Source organism: Pinus tabuliformis, chromosome 8 (assembly GCF_031772625.1).
Source record: "Pinus tabuliformis cultivar Carrire ecotype Pingquan chromosome 8, CPIR1, whole genome shotgun sequence".
NCBI lineage: Eukaryota > Viridiplantae > Streptophyta > Pinopsida > Pinales > Pinaceae > Pinus > Pinus tabuliformis.
The window spans coordinates 59,576,280-59,596,388 of NC_142294.1; the positions used below are offsets into that span (position 1 = coordinate 59,576,280).

At 41.1% G+C, this 20,109-nt stretch overlaps 1 pseudogene across 1 annotated transcript in view; it reads left to right on the forward strand.

The window, feature by feature from the left end:
- Positions 1-228: 228 nt before the first annotated feature.
- Positions 229-20,109, forward strand: part of LOC149234135 (uncharacterized) — a 350,486-nt pseudogene continuing 330,605 nt past the window's right edge. The window contains exons 1-2 of the transcript XR_016246072.1: positions 229-463; positions 575-658. The product of XR_016246072.1 is annotated as an uncharacterized LOC149234135 (transcript). The remainder of the gene's footprint in view (positions 464-574; positions 659-20,109) is intronic.

The following is a 20,109-nucleotide window of genomic DNA, read 5'->3' on the forward strand; positions in this document are numbered from 1 at the left end:
ACAAACCCCTAACTAAAAAAATTATCCCAAAAGCTAGCTACTATCAAGCATAATTTTCCAATTGTATTTAAAAGCCTCACCTTCTAAAATAAAATGCCTTTTTATTTCCACTCTGAACCCAAAAAAAAATGCATACGGTATAACTTTGGCAAGAGCTTAAACGTTTCACGGTTGCATTGACCTTCCGACGAGGCTTCTATACGTTTCGTGCAGGGAGTTGTCTATAAATATTAAAAATGTGAGATGAAGGAGCGGGCGGAAGAATAGGACAATGGCGCCATATGGGAGATGGGGTCAACATTATACATTGGGTGCAGCGGCCGTTACATTGGGTCTCTCGAAGACTTCATATGTACAGGAATTATGGGTTGAGTCCAATGTGGGTCGGTTTATGTATGGCTCACTTGAAGGTTTAACAAACGTGTTCGAAGGCATTGTGCGGTCGTCTCGTGCAGTATACACAGTGAGTATTACGATCTAAATACCAATATGCGTTACGAGTATATATCACATCCATATTCGCGCTGGGCTTCTATAGGGTTTTTGAGTTCATTGTCATATGTTTTGTCTGCAGTTCTCTGTAAACAGCCTTGACTACAAGTATTCCTTGCGAGGCCATGACTACAAGTCAGAGGAGTATTTCAAAGTTCGCTCCGAGGTAAAGGCATTAATATTTGAGCTTCTGGCAAATAATATCTATGGAGATATCACTGGATATGCACCTCGAGTTTGTGGAATTCCAATAATTAACAATGTAAATGCATCCTCCGGTTTCGCAAATTTTAGGTGAATATCAAACCTGGGCTTAGATAAGTCTCTGCCAATTTCTATATTCAATTAAATCCATGCACTCATATGCATGGACTGATGATGGATATCGCACCCCCACCCAGGCTGTAGCTTCTTTAGGTTGTGCAAATAATCAATTCTCTGAAATCCGTTGAGAGAAGCTAAACAAGGGCCTGTGGTGATAATGTCGCCTGGTACCCGAAGGGTGGGTTTCTCCTCCTCTGCCCAGGTCAGGTTACATCAACCTCCATAGATGCATGACAGCAAGTTGGTTTCAGGTTTGTGAATAAAGATTTGGGGTGTTGCCCATGGGAGTGTGGTCTAGTTGCAAACAGTGAGGTGATCCGGCTTGTATTCATTTCGAAATCGACGTTCAAAACCCTTAGGGTGGGTGTGGATGAGGCCAGGTGCAAATTTTGGGTGACATTGTACGAGAAATGGTTACGGTACGAGAAACACATATTCTGAGGTTTCATAGAACTAATGTTTTTAGATATTTTAATTTGGTAAAAATTATACATGTGAAAACAGTAACTCCACAGAAAGTCTTCTACCATTGATGCACATCTAATAAGTCAACCTTTTTATGCTTTTAATTGCTTAACATTGAACCTATGTTTGTTCCCTCTACCATGGAAAGAAAAACAACCACGAGGTGTAATACTTCTTTTTGAGCAACTATGTTCCGAGAAGAAATTGGGAAGACCACATGTTCCCTTTGTTGAGAAATCTAGGGCATTAGCATTAGGCGATTTCTCTTCTATTAGTGACTGTTAGTGAATGCTTTTTACTTGTTTAGATTAGGATCTTCTTCATGTTAGATTATTAGTGTTCTTCTTTATCAAACAATGACCAATGCATGAACATAACTAGACAAGAGACACAACATGTAGGCTATGAGCCAGGGCCAAAACCTCTCACTCTTTGAGAGGAAAACCCAGACAAATTCTTCTTATAGAGATTCCAATTGACGAATACCAAGACCAAGACTCTTGACCTATTAGCCACTCCATGACCAAGACACTGATTCTCTTGACTCCTCTTCCTCTTCGATCTTCTGAGCATTGAGATATTGTCATCATTGAGATCTTATCGAGATTTCTTCCTGTGAAACCTTCTTACTGTCATCATCAACGAACTGTGGTTGTACCGAACTGTTATGTCATCAAGGCTATATCTCTGATCTAAGATAGAGAGACCCTTGAAGTTGACTATGTTATCTTGTCTCCTAGACCAAGCCTTTGCACCGAAATAATCTTTGCATTCTGTCACTGAATTCAGATACATTCGAATTCCTTTTTACTGTGATTATATTCGTACTTCAAGGAGGTCCAAATTGTAGCCTTTCCTGAAACTGTGTGACTGTGTTTAGGGCACCGAAATAGTCACTCTAAACTTAAAGATAATCCGAACCTTTTGTTGCTACTGTTCACCCTGCCATCATCCGAACTTCTATTCTGCGAAATCTCAAAGATATGCAAAGTCTGTACTATCCTAATGCGAAGAGCCTAGCCTCCTATATATAGTAATTTGTTCATATAATTATGAGTTGACTTGAGCATCGAATAGATGTGTCTCCTTGAGTGAGCTGACGTGAGCCATTCTTTCATCTTGCAGGCCAAAATAGGAAGAGGAGGACTGTGCTCGTCTTTGGAGGGCTATTTTACTAGAATACATTTGACATATCTTTATACATGGCATTGACTCTTTGATAAATCCTAAGGCTCTTAATGGGAACCATCTAAAATAAACCTCTTGCTCATGAAACTCATGAAGCAAGGCACTACAAAAATAATTTTATTCTCTTCATTTCATCATTTACAAAGATCATAATTACATGTCATTATGAAGATCAAACCTAGTTACATTTTACAACACTCCCTCTTAACTAGGGAGGTATTCATAATGGTACTTGGTCATTCTCAATTTGAAAAATTTCTCATAAGAAGATTCAGATTGGTAACCCATTTGTTTAGCATCATATCAACCAACATTGTTACATAGCAAGGCCTTGACTAATAACTCTATCCACATGATCAGAGCACAATGCTGGCGAGATCAATGATCCATAGACACCAAAATCATTGTCTCTCAAGGTACATACTCCACCCGGGTGTTCACAGAGTATGACCTTCCATTGTACTATTCTTATTTTGGGTAGCTAATGCTCAAAGAATATTGGTCCACCATGACTACTCTTCTATTGGATGCCCTATCTCATCCTCAAGGAGTATCGGATGCCAAATGATTACCCAATCCTCTCATTCTGTCTTCCTAGGTGAAGACCAAAATGATGTGTCTATCTCTCCTTCTCAATTAGGGAGGACATATTTATTTCATTAAAGGAATTTACTCATTCCTACACAAGGAATGTACCTATGCTCCCTCTTGGCTTAGGAATTTTAGGCTCTCTCTTCATTAGGGACCCACAACAAACCAGGAGTCTTCATCTTCCGTAGCTTCTTCATAGGGCACAAACCATCCATCACTTTCATCTATGGGTCAGTCATGTTGTTACTTCATCTGGCTTTGCTTCATGTCATGCTGCCTTCTTCATTTATTTTGAAAGGATCTTACATACTGCTATATGGTCCTTGGGGAAGACATCCACAGTTCTTCCTTTGGCAGTCTTGAATAAGCCCATCCAGTTATTTGTTAAAAAATAAAGAACTGAACACTTAAATCAAAATTACCTTTGTGACGGTCTTTCATCATGACATCTTCCAGTGTGCATCAGCATCCTGCATACATGTTGAGTCTTGACATATCTCCCAAAGATATCCATTGTCAAGGGTCTTCATCTTTTTCAGACTTCCATTAGAGTCTTCATATCTTTCTGGGAAATTTCTAGTCAAATATTCTTGGTCTTTCGAATGTTGATTGCTTTTACCATGGTTGCATATCTCACGATCTCTTCTTTCACCTATTTCATTCCCAGGAGCTTTCAATCAGAGTTTCTCAATTGTAGTTAGTCATCTCCTACTTCATATGAGGACATATTATGTTGATTTCATCTAGTGTGACCCATGCCTTCTGGTAGTCTTTCATAGGAGGAGATTCCTTTCCTTTGATCATGCTTCTCAAGATCGAGCAGTGATCCATGTTACCTGCAACCATACAACATGACTTTATAAAATCAAATATAAGCATACATACCTCATTTACCTTTAGGTCATCTAGGCTTCTTTCAGCAGCTTCCTTGTTTGACAAGATCTTCAACCCCTTGATCTGCTTCATCTCTTATGTCATCATACCCATAGTTTTAAAAACCGTTTTGAAAAACCGGTAACCGGTCAAACCGGCCGGTCGGAACCGGCCTAAAAACCCGGTTTAACCCATCACTTGCCCGATTTTTTGACCTAACCGGTAAAAACCGGCCGGTTTAGGACAAAACCGGCCGGTTTGTAACAAACCGGCCGGTTTTGTCCTAAACCGGCCGGTTTTAGGCACAACTTGTGGCCTGTGATCAGAGTCGGTACTACATTCAGTGTGCTCATGCCCATGATGAAAATTTACAAATATGGTAGATAAATACACAGATATGTGGCACCAACAAATACCCAAGTTCTACAAAACAAGTGACGGGATGAGAAATGTGGATATAGTAAACTGTAGCACTTATCTAAACATAGACCAACTGGAGTGAAAGAGACCTAATCTTTAGGCTCTGATGCCAAAATAGGTATAAGCTAAAGGTGGGAGCAAGATGGGAAGCAAAAGCACTTCAATTTTATTAACTTGGAGAACATAGCTTATCCATTAAAAGTGAAGCGAGGGTCCTTAGATAGAAAAGGAACCCTATCATAAATTTGACACCTTATGTAACTCCCCAACATACCAATTTAATATATAAATAGGAGTCATGCATACAGCTGGAGAATCTAAATGATAAACACTATACTAGACGACAAATTGTACTAGAAGTTACAACTTACAATGTCACAACAAGACAAAGTCACAAAGAAATATTATAATATTACAAAATGTGATGAGCACAAGTGAGTCATGACAGGATTGTATGGCTTGACTCATGACAGTGACTTCACAAACAGTGCAACAGTGATGACTGCAGCATGACAGAGAGGTATGGCTATGATCTATGGACAGTGAAAGTGGCAATGACACAGTAATCCTCTCGATGGCAGTAACCTGGTATTACGAGTAAGCAAGTGACAGCAGTGTTAGTGGACAGTTGGATCAGTGGGAGCAGTGAAAAGTTGCATAGAGGGAGCAGGAAGTGCAAAAGGAAGATGCAGTGAGAATAGCAGTAGGCAGCAGTCATAGAGCAGCAATGAATGTGTGAATTGATTGATTGTAAAGGAAACTGAAGACCCCTGCAGACTTAGTTTGCATATCTTTAGACTTGGGGAGTCTTGTACTACCTTCCAAGTTTACCTGCTAAATGTTGGATGTACATCATACATAACTGAGCTTATTGTTGAGCAAATTCTTGTGTACTCTCCTTGATGTCATTGGTGGCATTGATACTGAGGTTGCAGATCAGGCTGAGGCATCCTCAGACTCTGAACCAGATGATGTCTATGTAGCTCCTGATGATGATCCTGTGTCTAGTAGTGGTGATGGACTTGATGATTGATCATGTGTACACTGTAGACTTGTAGTAGGCCAATGGCCTCATAGCTTGCAGCATTGTTTTTGGACTTTATAGGCCATTTAGAGCCTCATTTCTTATGTATTTTGCTATTTTGTCGATGATATGTATTGCACTCGGTGCCATTTTGATATAATCACTTTTGCATGGTATATAAATGAGCAAACTTTGCATATTTTGTCTCTATTGGCTTGGAATCATGGTTTTACATCTTAAAAATAGTTTTGTTTCATTAAAAATTAATTATTTAATGTATTTTTTTAAAACCGGTTCGTTTAGACCAAACCAGTCCCGGTTAGACCGGTTCCGGTCGGTAAACCGGTTCATTAGGTGGACCGGTCCGGTCACCGGTTCCGGTTTTAAAAACACTGATCATACCATCATCCCTGAATTCCACAAATTGGAGTTCTTGATGGAACATTTGCTTCCACTCTAGATCGATGAATCCTTCGATGAGGATTCCATCAGAGAATCTTGAGGATCTTACATATCCTTATTCAACAGATGTTTCCCTTTTGACTGATGTATGATCAGATTTGTCCTAGATGACTTTTTCCTTTGATCTTTCAATGAGGTCACCAAGAGCTATATCCTTCATAGTTGATTATCAGACATCCTTCAATTTGTGTTGATCAGCTCTAAGTGATGTGGCCTGCTTTATTGCATCTTCAAAGAATAACTCTACCAGCCTATCATATATACTCTTTGATGTCTCCAATACTGCTATATGAGGGGACCTTTCATAAGAATCCCTTTCCATGTATTCAGAGGAGACCTTTCCATTGATATGTCTAATGACCTCATTTTCTTTTAGAATTATGTCTATCTTTCTTTTCCATGCAAGGAAATTCGATAACCCAACTAGCTTATAGATCTCCTTGCAAAATGAAGTCATTTTACCAAATTTGAATATAGATTGAAAGATACTTACTTGACAAGTGAAGAGGAAATCTTCAACTTGATCACTTTGATGGTGGTAGAAGAAGATCATTAGTGCTTCTTTTGGATGATCTTTTTCCAAATGAAGATCCCTTCTTTAATGAAAGGAGATTGCTTCTTTCATGATGTCAACACCTTTAGATCTAGCTTCCTTTGTTGATGGTGATTGATGCGGATGGATTTGATGCTTCCTCTGATGATCTTCTTCAATGATAAGGAGGGGATCCTTGTTGCAATGATAGGGAGCTTGCCTTATAGCTTTTTCAGATGATAATGCCTTCTCACCTTCAAGATACTTTGACTTCATTGGTAGTGAATGAATGTAGGTCAAAAATACTTCTAGGATCTCCAAGATGATGTGATCTTAGTCTTTAAAGTACTTCGAGCTACTGCGCTTTGTGGATAACTTGATGAGGGTCTTCGTGGTCTTTTAATGATGACTTAGAGGATCCAAAACTTTTGCTAGTGTAGATTACTTCTTCGATCTTGTCGATCTAGGGTTTGATTCCTCAATGAGATTTTGAACTTTCGCTTTGATATCTTGCAACTTGCTTTGATGCCTTCCTTGAAACTCGATCCTTGAGTGTCTCTTAGATTGAATGCCCTTTTCTTGACTTTGACACCTTAGCTCTGATACCATGTTGAGAAATCTAGGGCATTAGCATTAGGTGATTTCTCTTCTATTAGTGTCTGCTTGTGAATGCTTTTTACTTGTTTAGATTAGGATCTTCTTCATGTTAGATTATTAGTGTTCTTCTTCATCAAACAGTGACCAATGCAAGAACATAAATAGACAAGACACACAACATGTAGGCTATGAGCCAGGGCCAAAACCTCTCACTCTTTGAGAGGAAAACTCGCATAAATTCTTCTTATAGAGATTCCAATTGATGAATATCAAGATCAAGACTCTTGACCTATTAGCCACTCCAGGACCGAGACACTGATTCTCTTGACTGTCTTCTCTTCTTCTTGACTCCTCTTCCTCTTCGATCTTTTGAGCATTGAGACATTGTCACCATTGAGATCTTATTGAGATTTCTTCTTGTGAAACTTTCTTACTATCATCATCAACGAACTGTGGTTGTAACGAACTGTTATGTCATCAACATTGTATCTCTAATCTACGATAGAGAGACCCTCGAACTTGCCTCTGTTATGTTGTCTCCTAGACCAAGCCTCTACACTGAAACAATCTCTGCATTCTGTCACTGAATTCAGATAGATCCGAATTCCTTTTTATTGTGATAATATTCGTACTCCAAGGAGGTCTGAATTGTAGCCTTTCCTCAAATTGTGTGATTGTGTTTATGGCACCGAAATAGTCACTCTAAACTTAAAGATAATCCGAACCTTTTGTTGCTACTATTCACCCGAAATTATAGACCTATCCAAACTTCTCTCTGCCATCATCTAAACTTCTCTTCTGCGAAATCTCAAAGATATGCAAAGTCTGTACTATCCTAATGCGAAGAGCCTAGCCTCCTATATATAGTAATTCGTTCATATAATTATGAGCTGACTTGAGCATCGAATATATGTGTCTCCTTGAGTGAGCTGACGTGAGCCATTCTTTCATCTTGCAGGCCGACATAGGAAGAGGAGGACTGTGCTTGTCTTTGGAGGGCTATTTTGCTAGAATACATTTGACATATCTTTATACATGACATTGACTCGTTGACAAATCCCAAGGTTCTCAATGGGAACCATCTAAAATAAACCTCTTGCTCATGAAACCCATGAAGCAAGGCATTACAAAAATATTTTTATTCTCTTCATTTCATCATTTACAAAGATCATAATTACATGTCATTATGAAGACCGAACCTAGTTACATTTTACAACACCCTTTACCATGGAAAGAAGAGTGGCCACAAGGTTCGAAGACTTCCTTTTGAGCAACGTATCTTTTGGAAAGTAATCAAGAGGACCATTGTTCCCTCTACAATGGAAAGAAGTGTGACCAATTTTAATTTTCAGTATATGGTATGCATATTGGTCACATCAAAAAACTAAACCGTAATCTAGGAATTTGATAACTGATGAACCTATCAAAACAATGGATAAGGAATCCTAGATCTGCAAACACCATAGTCTGAAAATACAAATAATGAAGAGAAAATTACAACACTCAATCACATCTCTTTATCACTCTGAAAAGAAAGAACCACAAAGTAAATAGGTCAAAATTCTAACTATGTAACCAACCAAATGGTGCACCATATGTCTCTTCTATGTTGAAATTTGGTACCCGAAGACAGGTGGTTCCCTTAGGCTTTGATCTTTGGCCTAGGGAAAAGTGTCCAAAAGAATTTAATTTTTCTCCTAAAGTGACTTTATAATTTTATAAAGTTAAATCTAATTTAAAAGTGACTTTAAGTGATAAAGTTACTAAGTCTAATTTTAAAGTAACTTTTATAAAGTCAATGAAAAATTAGAAAGGAAAAGTGACTTTGGAAATAAATGACTAAGTGGGCTTTATTAAAGTGGGGTGAATTAAAAAATAGAAAGTGAGATTTAAATGAGCATTTAATCTCTGCCATTGATCTAAATCTATTTCAGCCATTGGATTTAGAGATCACCCAAAAGTCACTTGGATCACCCAAAAGTCACTTGGAGTTATATTAAAGGAGGAAAAAGAGGAAAAGGTCATTCATTCTTTAATGAGCAGATTGGGAGAAGGAGAGCAAGAGAGCAAGAGAGATTTCTGAGCAGGGAGGAGAAGGAGACAGCAGCTTGGCACACATTCCAAGGCAGCAGTTGAGCAGATTTGTACAGCTGATTCAGCACATAGTGAAAGGCAGATTTTTGCACAAAAATCGAGGAGTAGTTTGCTGATTTTTCTGCACACAAAACGGAGGCCGTACAGCATTTATTGCTGTCCTGTTTGCTGTAATTTCCAGATTGCTGTGAGGCACGGGAAATGAGATAAGTTGTAAATTTGCTTGCTGATTTTTTGCTGAATAATTATCACTGTAAAAAGGCAATTTTTCAGAAATAAAGAAGAGCTCTCAAACTGGTTTTCCCCAAGAGTTGTAGGGGGTTTTTCCAGGGTCAAGTTGACCAAAAATATCAGTGTTTTAATGTGTTTTAATGGCTGTTTTTGATTGCTGATTTTTAATTCTGCAATTTCCAGCATTCTGAAAAATTTCCAGAATTTGTGTTTTCAGCAATATTTATTTTTTTCAGTCTGTTCAATGTATGGTTATGGGAATGGGCATTTAACTACATGGGAGAAATAAGGAGAAACTGAAAACCGGGGTGGGAAAACAGAAATTTCTACATGGTATCAGAGCTCGAGTGCTGAAGGGCAGTTTGGGACAGCAAAAGGAAAAATTACAGTTGCTGATTTTTCACTCAGAAAATTCCAGCAAGCTGATTTTTTCATAAACAACAGTTTTATCTTTACTACAGCAGTGCTATTTTTCAGTTTTAGGACAGCAGGATGTCATTGGGATTGAGGGTGGAGGATAGGCTGGATGGGCATATAAATTACAGCGTTTGGAAGGAGAGAATGCAAAGTATCTTTGAGGAGGCAGAAGTCTGGGATATCATGGTGCATACCGCACAGAACCCTGTTGTTGTGCCCACTGATGTTACTCAGTTGGCTGAGTATAAAAAGAACAACAATAAGGGTAAGAGGCTGATTCTAGACGGAATCAAAGACCATTGCATTCCTCATGTGAGAGGAAAGAGCAATGCCCATGAGATGTGGACAGCATTGTCCAATCTCTACCAGAGTACCAATGAGAACCGGAAGATGGTCCTGAAGGAGAAGCTGAAGAACATTAAGATGGGTAATGATAGTGCAGCTGGATATCTCACAAAGATTACTAATGTGAGAGATGAGTTGGCAGCGATTGGAGAGGCCATTCCACCCATTGAGTTGGTGCGGATTGCAGTGAATGGCCTCCCCCGTTCATGGTTGAACTTTGCTGATGGGGTTTGTGCACGTGAGACCCTTCCCACATGGGAGAGGTTTTGGGATGATTGTATTCAGACAGAGATCAGGAAAGGTCAGCTTGGGGCAGCCAAGCCAGTTGAGCAGGATGAGGATGTAGCACTGGTGGCAGGAGGCAAGAAAGGCAAAAGAAAGAAGCAGGCTTCCACAAGCAGTGGTGGGGGCAAAGGCAAAGGTAAAGGTAAACATGGGAACACACAGAAGGACTATTCCAAGGTGAAGTGTTGGAATTGTCAAAAGATGGGACACTATGCAGTTGTGTGTCCGGAGAAGAAGAAGAAGAAGGGGAAGAACCAGGACGTGGCAGCTTCAGCAGAGATTGAGGACTTTGCAGGTCGTTTTGACCGGGAGTTTGCGTTCACTACATGTGAGTCCTCTAGTGCAGGATCACCTGCCACACAGGTTCAGAGGGAGCATGCTTTTCCCTCGATTAGCGGAGCATCTTCAGGTATCTGGTATGTGGATAGTGGGGCTTCACGTCACATGACAGGAGTCCGTGAGTACTTCTCAGAGCTTTCAGAGAGTGGCACTGATATTGAGGTAGTACTCGGTGATGACAGAGTTGTTAGAGCAGTCGGGGTGGGGACAGTGACATTTCAGAGGGAGTCCAAACCTCCCTTGAAGGTGTCAGAGGTTCTTTATGTGCCAGGGATGAGGAAGAACCTCATATCCGTCTCAGCTTTGGAGGACATAGGATATGAGGTACTGTTCAGGGGAGGACAGGTGTTGATGTATCCCAGGGGCACTCCAGCTGATTCAGCTAGAGTGATAGGTGTACGCCATGCAAAGGTGTACAAGTTTGCATTCCAACCCCTTTTGGCATTGAGCAGTAGTACCGACAGCAGAGCTAGCAGTTCTGAGCTGTGTGAGATTTGGCACCGCAGGATGGGACATATGTATCATGGAGCCTTGAGGACATTGCGGGAGATCACTATAGGTGTGCTAGATTTCAGTACTGATCACTTTGATACTTGCAGAGGTTGTGCGATGGGCAAGTTTGCCAAATCCCCTTTTCCCAGCAGTGACAGTAGAGCGACGGGGATACTTGATTTGATTCATTCCGATGTGAGCGGTCGGATGTCTCATGTTTCCTTGAGTGGATATGAGTACTATGTTTTATTCATTGATGATCACTCCAGGAGGACCTGGATTTATTTTTTGAAGACCAAGAGTGAGGTCTTCAAGCGGTTTCAGGAGTTCAGAGCTCTTGTGGAGAGACTCAGACAGGTCGAAAGATCAAGTCCTTGAGGTTGGACAATGGAGGAGAGTACACCCTTGGAGAGTTTGTTGACTATTGTGCGGAGGCAGGCATTAGGAGGGAGTTCACTGTTCCTTACAACCCCCAGCAGAACGGGGTTGCGGTGAGGAAGAACAGATCCATCATAGGGGCTGCCAAAGCCATGATACATGGTCAGGGGTTGCCATTGTTCTTGTGGGTAGAGGCCTGCAACACAGCTGTTTACTTGCAGAACAGGAGTCCGCATCGTGCCTTGGGGCACATGACTCCGGAGGAGGCTTTCTCTGGGAAGAAGCCTGATATTGGTCATCTTCATATCTTTGGATGCATAACATACTCCTATATACCCAAGGAGAAGAGGACCAAACTAGAGCCCACCGCAGAGAAGGGTATCTTTGTGGGCTACAGTGAGACCTCAAAGGCCTTTCAGATTTACATTCCTGCACAGAGGAGAGTTGTTGTCAGACGGGATGTGAAGTTTGAGGAGGACAGGGCCTTTAGGAGGTCATGGGAGTTAGAGTATCTGGATCAGCCAGACCCTCAGCAGCAGTTGAGTCAGTCGCAGGGATCAGGAGGATCCGGAGGTACATCTATGAGTATGTCAGGTCCGTCAGTGAGCAGTGGCTCATCGAGCCAGAGGGGTGGTTCTCCGGGCAGCATGCAGAGCAGTTCACAGAGCAGTTCACTAGGGAGTCCACTGATGGATAGTTCACACGGTACCTCAGCTTCTACAGGTTCAGGTGCAGGCAGGAGGACAGCAGACAGACAGTGAGGAGTTCAGGCTACTGATGATGATGAGGAGGAGGAGTTTCATTCTCCGGTGGGAGAAGTGCGCTCAGGGAAGAGGAAGCCCAAGTGGCTTCAAGACACCTTGAGAGATGCCACATCTGTTGCTGAGCCGAAGAGGCCGGTCAGAGAGAGTAGACCACCTGAGAGGTTTTGTAGCTATATGGCGATGGTTACCAGCATCCTTGACTCTGAGCCTTCTAGCTATGAGGAGGCAGCTAGCCAGCAGGTCTGGAGAGAGGCCATGCAGGAGGAGTATTCTTCTATCATGAAGAATGATGTTTGGGAGGTGGTGCCGAGGCCTGAGGGCAAATCCGTGGTTACTTCCAGATGGCTTTACAAGGTAAAGCATGCTGCAGATGGCAGCATTGAGAAATTCAAAGCGAGGTTTGTGGCTAGAGGGTTCTCCCAGGTAGAGGGAGTTGATTATGAGGAGACCTTCGCTCCCGTGGCTCGATATACTTCGATCCGCTCCATTATATCGATAGCAGCAGAGATGGGTTGGAAGATCCACCAGATGGATGTGAAGACCGCATTTCTCAATGGATTCATACAGGAGGAGGTGTACATTGAGCAGCCACAGGGCTTTGAGGTGCATGGGAAGGAGTCCCATGTGTGCAGACTGAAGAAGGCCCTTTATGGCCTGAAGCAAGCTCCCAGAGCTTGGTACTCTAGGATAGATACATACTTGCAGGGGATGGGTTTCACAAAGAGTGAGGCAGATCCGAACCTTTACTTTATTATGATTGGTGAGGAGCCTCTCATTCTGGTGCTGTATGTGGATGACTTGATCATTACAGGTGCAGAGAGACTCATAGAGCATTGCAAGAGAGATCTTGCGGCGGAGTTTGAGATGAAGGACATCGGCTTGATGCATTACTTTTTGGGTTTGGAGGTGTGGCAGGAGGAGGGGCATTTCTTCCTGGGGCAAGGGAAGTATATTGTGGACATCCTTAGCAGATTCCACATGGAGGATTGTAGACCCATGTCGACACCGATGATCACCAACTGGAAGAAGCTTCATGCTTCGGATTCCGAGTTGGTGGATCCCACATTGTACAGGCAGCTGATTGGTTCCTTGATGTATTTGGTCAACACTAGACCAGATATCTGTTTTGCAGTCAACACGATGAGTCAGTTTATGTGTGAGCCTAGGAAGGTTCACTGGGTGGCTGCAAAACACATTTTGCGGTACTTGCAGGGGACAGTGGATTATGGTCTGGACTACAGGCAGGGAGATGGAGTGAGATTGGCAGGATACACTGATTCTGATTGGGCAGGTTGTGCTTCTGATAGGAAGAGCACTTCAGGGTGTTGTTTTGGGTTGGGTTCAGCAGTAGTGTCATGGTTCAGCCGGAAGCAGCAGTCAGTAGCACTGAGTTCAGCGGAAGCAGAGTATATGGCAGCCAGTCTAGCTAGTTGTGAGGCCATCTGGCTTCGCAAGATGTTGTTTGGCTTATTTGGTCAGCCGTTGAGACCTTCAGTGATTTACTGTGATAATCAGAGTTGCATTAAACTCACGGAGAATCCAGTATTTCATGACAGGTCAAAGCATATCGGGATCAGATATCATTTCATCAGAGACTATGTTCAGAAGGGAGCTGTGAAGCTTGAGTATATTTCCACTGATGAGCAGGTTGCAGATATCCTTACCAAAGCCTTACCACGGGGCAAGCATGTCTACTTCAGAGACAAGATGGGTGTGGTGAGGAACACCTTCCTCGGTAAGAGGGAGTGTTGAAATTTGGTACCGGAGGACAGGTGGTTCCCTTAGGCTTTGATCTTTGGCCTAGGGAAAAGTGTCCAAAAGAATTTAATTTTTCTCCTAAAGTGACTTTATAATTTTATAAAGTTAAATCTAATTTAAAAGTGACTTTAAGTGATAAAGTTACTAAGTCTAATTTTAAAGTAACTTTTATAAAGTCAATGAAAAATTAGAAAGGAAAAGTGACTTTGGAAATAAATGACTAAGTGGGTCTTTATTAAAGTGGGGTGAATTAAAAAATAGAAAGTGAGATTTAAATGAGCATTTAATCTCAGTCCTTGATCTAAATCTATTTCAGCCATTGGATTTAGAGATCACCCAAAAGTCACTTGGATCACCCAAAAGTCACTTGGAGTTATATTAAAGGAGGAAAAAGAGGAAAAGGTCATTCATTCTTTCATGAGCAGATTGGGAGAAGGAGAGCAAGAGAGCAAGAGAGATTTCTGAGCAGGGAGGAGAAGGAGACAGCAGCTTGGCACACATTCCAAGGCAGCAGTTGAGCAGATTTGTACAGCTGATTCAACACAGTGAAAGGCAGATTTTTGCACAAAAATTGAGGAGCAGTTTGCTGATTTTTCTGCACACAAAACGGAGGCCGTACAACATTTATTGCTGTCCTATTTGCTGTAATTTCCAGATTGCTGTGAGGCACGGGAAAGGAGATAAGTTGTAAATTTGCTTGCTGATTTTTTGCTGAATAATTATCACTGTAAAAAGACAATTTTCAGAAATAAAGAAGAGCTCTCAAACTGGTTTTCCCCAAGAGTTGTAGGGGGTTTTTCCAGGGTCAAGTTGACCAAAAATATCAGTGTTTTAATGTGTTTTAATGGCTGTTTTTGATTACTGATTTTTAATTCTGCAATTTCCAGCATTCTGAAAAATTTCCAGAATTTGTGTTTTCAGCAATATTTATTTTTTTTCAGTCTGTTCAACGTATGGTTATGGGAATGGGCATTTAACTACATGGGAGAAATAAGGAGAAACTGAAAACCGGGGTGGGAAAACTGAAATTTCTACATTCTATAGAGTAGGAGAAAACTAGTGTTTACAATGATGTTGACTCCTTCATTGGTGTGCCTTCTCTAGAAGATGCAAAACCCTAATCCTAGGCTCTTTAGAAGAATGTTCCCAACCTGCATGCTTGAGTTTCCTAGATTGGAGAGCCTTCCTCCTTGGAATCTATGCCCCAAGTTCCGAACTAAATCTGGAAACCTCCTTTAGCATGTGCCATGTCCTAAATTAAGAATTTTGCTTAACAAAAGATAAGAAAGTGCTTATAAACATGGAAAAGGGACATGCCTTCCCAAATTTGAAAAGCACATTCTAAATATGTACAAGTTAAAGATGGTGTAGACATATTGCAAGCAAGCACATCGGCATGCATGCACCTCAAACCACATGACTAAAAATAACGACTACTATGCCGTTGCTGATGTTGCACTTTGCTCATAAATTCTCTATTGTTGCATCTTCACTCCAACAACTTTCTATTTGCGCAGAAATGATGGTGAATGGACTCTACAGGATTTGCTAAAGCACGACAATCTATTGAAGGGAAATTTCCTATGAAGCAACGAGGTAAAATTAGCACCCCCTTTTTTTGAGGAAGGTGTTTTCTACCAAATCAAGTACCCCCCTTAACATCTAACACTTTCCCTTTGCTAGGGGCTTGGTCAAAATGCTTGTTGCTTTCAAACATGAAGGAACATACTCAAGAATCACAACTCCCTTCTGTACTGTCTTTGAGGAAAGGTACTAAATTTCAATGTGCTTGGAGCAATCATGAAACCTTGGATTCCTAGAAACCTTGATGCAACTTTGACTGTTACAATAAAAAATAATGGCCTTCAACATCTATTTGGTGAACTTTTGTTAATTTTAGTTAACAATGGTATGTTCTATGCTTTGCACAATTTACTTCAATGTTACTAAGCAACCCAATAACAATTTCCAATTTCGAATAGCAATCACAATAATCACATTGATAGTAAAAGCAGATAGAACATAAAACAAACTACAAAAGACAAGCCAAGAGAAGAGGACACCAGATTTGGCGGATGCTAGGGAAAAACCCCAATGTGGGGAAAACCCTTTGATCAATTCTTCTTATTATTAAATCAAAAGTTCAGCAGAGAGAGTACAAAGGTCAAATAGACTTGCCCAATACAAAGTCAAAACAACCCATTAAATTTTTGCAGTCAACTGCAGTCAAACTTTAGCCTTAACTAGAAAGTCAACGTTGGTAAAAAAAACAACAATTCTTCCTTGAGGCAGCTTGGTCTTCCTTGGTCAAACTCGGTTTGATAAGGAGGTCAATTTCAGCCCAAAACATCTCGATCAAACTCGGTCAAAGGAGAGAGGAAACTGCTGTAATTTTTCTGTAGTCAAACAACTGTCAACCTTGAAGTCAACATAAGTCAACCAACCCATAAATTCTCAGTTTTTGTGCCCAACAATCGGCTTGAGAAAATCGAAATTTTGACCCAAAAACTGAAGTCAAACTTAGTCAAAAACAACTTGGTCAATGCTGGTCAAACCTGTCCCTAAAGTCTGAAATTTGGCCTGTAATTCTGCCCAAAAAATCTGTCCTCCTAGCCACACGTGTGAGAGAGAGAGGCTGCCCAATAGTTGTACGAACCAATCTGATGAAGAGAGAGAGAAGAATGTGTGAGTGATGAATATCCAAATGAGGTGTGAGGTCTCTTGTATTTATACAATTCATTGTGGGTGAAGAGACACATCCATTGGGCTTCTTGAGCCTACATAATGATGAAGCCGACCTAATCAATTTGCACATGAGTGGGCATAAATTTAAAATCACACTTCTGGTTATCCGAATGAGATGATATTTATATCAATCTTGGACCTCTTGAAAAGAGGAATCCAATGCAATCATCATCTCCATCAAATGAGCTGTCTCAATGTGGAATTTGGCCCTAGTTGCCAATTTTAACAACTTTGCTATCAATTGCAAAGCCATATGGCCTCATAACTAGTAGTTGAAGCTGTAATGTACTCTACCTTTGCTGAATTAGTGCAACTACCACTTGCTTTCTGTTGAATTGAGAAATCATACATGTGCCCACACCGAAACAAAATCTAGAAGGGCTCTTCCTAGCTTTGTTGGATTCACACTTATACTTTGGGGGGGGGGGTGAATCAATATCAAACAATTTTTATTTATTTAATCATTCAAGAACCATATGACATCAATGTCATAAGCAAAACATGAGATATAAGTGGAAACTTCATTGTAACAAATCTTTGTCGGCATCAACCTATTCATACAAATTTTGTAGGCACCAACCTGTTGTAACAAACTTTTAAGGCACTAACCTACTATTACAAACTTTGTAGGCATTGGCCTACTGTTACAAACCTTGTAGGCACCAACTTACAGGAAATTCCAATCCCATTGCTGCAAGATTTGTAGGCACTAACCTACAGGAGACACCAATCCCTTAAGAAAATTTTTGAGGCTCCAATCTACTAGAGACACCAATCCCCTTTGCGATCTACTTAGTAACTTGTTCGTCAAGGCTAAATTGGTCTAGTTTGTATTTTGTTATGCAACAGTCACTTGTTTACTATGTGAGCTTTCTTGCAATGGTTACTAGCTTGTTTTGTATCTTGTCCTACAATGGTGACTGGCCTGCTCTGTAAGCTGTCTTACAATGGTCACTAGCTTGCTCTGTAAGCTGTCCCACAACAATTACTGGCATAACCTATAAGCTGTCTTGCAATGGTTACTAGCCTGCTTTGTATTGCAACTATGTACTTCAACTTCATGCATTCACTCCTCACAGTGTTTTGAACTAGGCACTTCCTTCAACCCAATATTCAAACTTGGTGCTTATACAACCAATCATTTTTGCCAGGCCCTTAAGGCGAGTTCACACATAACTGAGACAATGTGGGTGTGACAACATCTCCATCACAAGAAGTGCAACATTCCTTGCGACATTTGTAGGAAGTTTTGGGTTTCCGCGAGTATGAGTGAGCTTAGTGGCTTGGGCGCACTGAGACGAGTTGGTCGAGATGGCTTGAGACGATTGGGTGTGGTGGAGGGCGCACACCCAATCAAGACATGTGTGTTGAGATGACTTGGCATGTTGGATGCAACAAGGCGCACACACACCCAATCGGTGGAACAAGTTGACATGTGGAATGATTGTGTGGGACAACTTGTACTGTATGATGAATTGGATTGGGATGAATGCTTGTGATGGTTGGTAGAACGACGAGTGTCACACCCCTTTGCATTCCCCCTCAACATGTATATTCGTGAGATGGTGGTGAGTCGAGAGGAGAACAACAATACACACCACACAACCACAAAACTGAAGACATAACCATAGAACTGAAGTTCGCACAATGACGAGGGGAGTCATACCATAGTGAGACGAAGGAGAACTAGTTGGAGGATTGGGGTGTCTCTTGGGGATGGGGTCGCTCTTCCAACGAGGGATAGTTGGAATGCGAATTGACAGGTCTGTCAGACAGTTTGACTTGCTGTTGTTGTGCGCACGAGCTATGCCGAGTGTGGAGTCAGGTGCTAGTGACCGGATGTGGTAAATTTGGTGTTTTGCTGTTGGTCGGGTGACTCGATTGGAGACCTGAACTAAACTATTGTAAAGTATATGAATTGCAGATTATTATATTGTCTTTGGAGTTACGCTGCTTGACACTCCTCACAAATATTGTGTACTCTTATGTGATGATTTTACATGTATTTTGTGATAATGCTGACATACATATTGTGATTAGGTTAATGTTGTAAATTAATCTATGAATGCACATTTATGTGGATGTTATTATGGAAGACAAAGATACACTTGGTTTTAGATTGAGTTTGATATTTCGCTATATAACTTGTCTAAGATGTTTTAAAGTAAGTGTTGATTTGTAAGGTGTAGTTCGGGTGAAGTATTGCCGAGTTGGTTGGGCCATTGATGTGAAACACGTTGGTGCTGCATGATTGAAGATCATAGGCTACCTAAAACCATGCGAAGTCTTTAGGTCGTGATAGGTGGTGTAAGCGCAGATCACCATTGAGGTGGTATCAAAGTCAAACGATAGTGGAGTGCTCTTCACCACTATCCGAGATAGGTGGCATTGGAGCATATATCATGTGTAGATTACCACAGAGGTGCAATGCAGTTGAGATTGAGATGGCGAACTCCAGATCAGGTGGCAGTCATGATGGCTCTAGAGTCTAGATTGGTTGAGAGAGTTGTTGCTATGGAAGAACATATGGTCCAGATGATGGATGTTATGCAGGCTCATGGGAATGACTTCGAAGAGATAAGGCGGGACATGGGGACTTTGAGGGAAGCTTTCCTTCATGGCATTAAGGATCTTGAGGTAATTGCATAGGCAGTGGAGCAAGCCAGGGATGATGCATGGGGAGATTGTTTCAAGCACCTAGAGGGATGGGGTGGTTTCTCTTGTAGCCTTAACCCGAGTGTAGGTAGACACAATTGCAGTGTTGAAGAAGATAGTAGGACAGGGATCCTCCAATACTTAAGTGAGAGTGAAGATTAAGAAACCAAAACGGTATGATGGGACTAGAAATGCGAAGATGCGTGGAAATTTTTGTTGGAATTTGGAGCAATACTTGGATCAAATGAGTTGGTACTCAGACGAGGCTAAGGTGAATGCTATTTCCATGTATTTTACATGGATAGTGATGTGGTGGAGAACCAGAGTAGACGATTTGGCATCTGGTTGTATCACAGAGAGGAATTCTACATGGGCAGAGATGAAGGCAACTTTGTATGTGAAGTTTGGTCGAGGGAATCAAGCATGGATCGCGAGGATTTACCTTTGGACAAAAGCATACTAGAAGGATTTAGGCATATAGGAAAGAGTTCTCCAGCCTTATGTTGGATATTAGAGAGATGTTGGATGAAGATTGGTTGTACCTTTTCATAAATGGATTACAACCATGGGCATAAATTGAGTTGAGGAGACAGAATGTTCTGACTCTTGTAGAGTCTATCACTTCAATAGATAAACTT